This window comes from Daphnia pulex, chromosome 8 (genome assembly GCF_021134715.1).
Source record: "Daphnia pulex isolate KAP4 chromosome 8, ASM2113471v1".
NCBI lineage: Eukaryota > Metazoa > Arthropoda > Branchiopoda > Diplostraca > Daphniidae > Daphnia > Daphnia pulex.
In genome coordinates this window covers 2,431,746-2,435,170 of record NC_060024.1, presented here as the reverse complement: position 1 = coordinate 2,435,170, position 3,425 = coordinate 2,431,746, and the positions used below count along the sequence as shown (strand labels likewise).

At 38.7% G+C, this 3,425-nt stretch overlaps 1 long non-coding RNA gene across 1 annotated transcript; it reads left to right on the top strand.

Moving 5' to 3' along the window:
* On the top strand, positions 1 to 2,142 carry LOC124200047. Its single transcript, XR_006877137.1, has 4 exons — positions 1 to 195; positions 258 to 388; positions 448 to 758; positions 825 to 2,142. It is a non-coding gene; the product is annotated as an uncharacterized LOC124200047 (long non-coding RNA).
* The last annotated feature ends 1,283 nt before the right edge of the window (positions 2,143 to 3,425 follow it).

The following is a 3,425-nucleotide window of genomic DNA, read 5'->3' as shown; positions in this document are numbered from 1 at the left end:
TTAATTTTTTTAAACAGATAACAAACTTTTGATGAAATAAAAAAAAAGGAGAAGTGAAATGGAAGATATCCTGAAACAAATAAATAATATTGTTGGTTGTACCCCCTTTGGATGTGCCGCCATGCTATGCGATCTATTTGGATTTCAAATTTTCAATTCAAATCCATGTCAATTAATTTCCGCGAAGTTAACGAGGTATAGTAAGTTATCTAAAAATCAATTAGTAAGCAATTAACTATTATTTTCTTTTAATTTAGAAAAATACTCAACAAGGGCAGATCTGTTTTGAAAAGTTCGCGCTTGCAAGTGCAATAGATTCTTTCTATAGAAAAAAAAACAAAATTTAACGCAATTAAAGAAAAAACCCAAATTGCAGACAGGATTCTAGGTATAAGTTTAATTAAAATTAACAGAATTCCATTATTAATAACAATTTTTGAATTACAGAAGAAATAACAGCATTAAAGCCAGATGGTTTTCATACAAATGGGAAGGTTGCACATTACAAAATGAATCAAGATCCTCCGAAAGCTAAAGAAATGTGTCTCTCTGAATTCTGCAAAAGCACATTCAATGACAATTCTGGGTTAACCTAGCACCTAAAAAAACATGCAATGGAATTCGCAAACTCCATATCAGAATATTATTCAATTGCAACAAAGTTGGCTACCCCAAAAATTCTAGCAGCTTTGCGCTTGATGTCAACCACCGTTTTTGGGATTCAGAAATTCGAAGCGTTGCTGGATCAGGATACTCTGGTAAGTCATCAATATTTATTTTTTAAATAAAAATTTCCAAGCTAACGATAATTTCATTTTCCGTAGCAAATATTACAGTTACACCTTCGTGAAATGGAAGTTCGTAATCCTGGAGCTGTGCCACCAACGGCTGCTCCTTCTCCGGCGCCATCTACGTCGCAATGTTCTTTCATGCCGGTGCAACCAGTTCCAACGACGCCAACCGTTAAACAACAGTCGGGAAAACAGAGTCAACCCAGTTCAACAAATCGGTATGCGCCGATCGCTCATGCGCAACCTACAAGAAATATTAATGTTGTTCCAACTACTTCTGTTCTCATGCCATCCACCGGCTATGAATACCAAAATTCGGTTACGAATCTTCCCCGGTTCCAATTGCTCAACCAGCTATACTGCATTTACCTATTGTGCAACCACCTGAATTGAAAGAAAGTGTCAATTGTTTTCTCCAATCTAATCAATCAACTCCAACATCATCCATTCCCACCATAAATATTATTAGTAATGCTACTATGAAACAACCAAAAATTACACATTTTTTCTCAAACTCAAATTTGGCAAAATTTACGTTCCAGCAGTTACCTGGCCAGTTTCGGCAGCCGAAGAAGAAGCTACCAAATTTACCAACTCGTTCCGATCCACACTTTTTTGAAGAAGATGAAGTGATATTTCTCCAGCGAACTAACTGATCGTCAAAGACAAGGAGTAGTTGAGTCGCCCAAACTTACTGGCCAGCGAAGTATCGACACAGGACTTGCGACAAAGGACTTGCGTTACCGCTCTAGTGCCCAAACCACCACCAAACCAGTGATGCACAGCGAGCAACCTAGGGTAAAGCCGTTGGAACTTCACCGTGAGCACAAAACCCAACAGGAAGCGCTCAATTACTCAAATTTGAACGAGAGGGTGAATATACTGGAACGCCAACTTTTCGAAGAAAAACGCTTGCGGTTGGAATTGGAAGACAATTTTTGAAGAAATCCGCTACTACTACAAAACCAAAACAGTAACATGGAATTGTTACGCGGTAAAAATCAAAACATTAACGATTTCCTGAAACGATCAAAGGACTAATCAGAGTTCCAATATAATCTTACCGATAGTAATGACAATATACGTTGCCACTGTAAGGGTAACTCATTTGCTTTTTTTGTAGTCGAAAAAATTACTGGGTGTGCGCAAAGAGAACAAAAAAAGCTGGAAAATGTTGCCTGTTCATCCCTAATGCGCTGATGTAATCTTTTCAAAACGTTTACTACTTTTTTCTTTTTTTTCAAGTTTCAAGTTGATTTCCAATATTGGATTTCAGATCTGCTTGTATTTTTCTTTTTTTTAAAGAAGCTATTGCTATGTTTTAGTTTTTATACATTAATTCCATTTTCTACCATAAATTCTTTTCTCTTTCCCCCTCCCCCACCCTGATAACCGATAACCACGGTTAAGGAGTGGTATGTAAAAAATGACATGTGCTGGATCCTACAATGCTATTAGGGGTGTAGTAGCTGAGCTGAACATGTCGAGGACTCTGCGGGCGGGCTGGGACACCTTTGGCTGCCAGGGCCTGGCCATACTGCACCATAGAAACTTTTGCGACCGTGTGGATAGTGGATAACAATTTGTATTAGTGGAATCGATTATCGTTTGGTTTAACTAATGCACCAGAAATCTTTCAACGTTTGATGAACTATGTTCTACGTTTAGTTATCGGAAACATATGCTTAATTTACCACCGTTCCAGCTGTAGAAACCGGTGTGTTGTTCCATTGGCGAAGGGAATAGCGAGGATTGGCCGGTAATTGTGGAGAGTAGGTGCGCCCGTTGACTCCTGCTGGCAGTTGCAGATTATAGATGTAGTTAGAAACGCTCATTGCATTTCTTCTGTTGACTTCGTTAAGGTTGTTGTGCGTAAGTTCTAGGGGGCTGTCTGTGTCGAAAAATAGCTCATCTAGCGTATCGTCAGATATCAGCTGGAGATTCAACGTCGATGTAAGCGACTATGTCCGAGAAAAAGACTGTACAAAAGTTTCGTCGTCTGTTAGCTCATTGATCATGATCGGTTCATGAGTTGGTTTTGAGTGAATAGAATGTCGTCGGTGAAGACATCTTCCATTCTACCCCAGTCGGAGGCAGAAAAATAAATACGGTGGTTTCTTAGAGCCATGGTACTATTTGACGGATGATTTTGGAATGGTAGAGAAGTATATTTTTTGGATGCTTAAATACTTCTTATTCGTGTTTCTTGTAGCGTAATGTATTTATTGTTGAGTTGAACCGCTGGAGTATATAGTGAAAGGTTTCTTTTGTCCTCCATCCTATCTAATGAAAGGGTCAGCTGGTGGCTTACTACTTTCACCGGACAGGGGAGAGAAACGGTGCAGATCCTCCAAACGGAACATGTGATGAAAAGTGAGAGAGGGAACTGGACTAACTGGGGAAACAACTAGTAGCAGGGTGATAAATGTGGAAGATTTTACTTCCGTTTTAAATGTGTTAATGGTAGCTCTCTCAACCCTGCTGAATTCTCAAGTTCTAATCACCTAATATTTCGAAAGATTATCGGATGATTCGTTTCGTTAACCAAAGCTATTGTAAAAATTGTACCATTGTCTTATTTAGTAATAAAAGGATCTATTCATATGACGTTTTGCAATCTCGGCCCTCTATTAA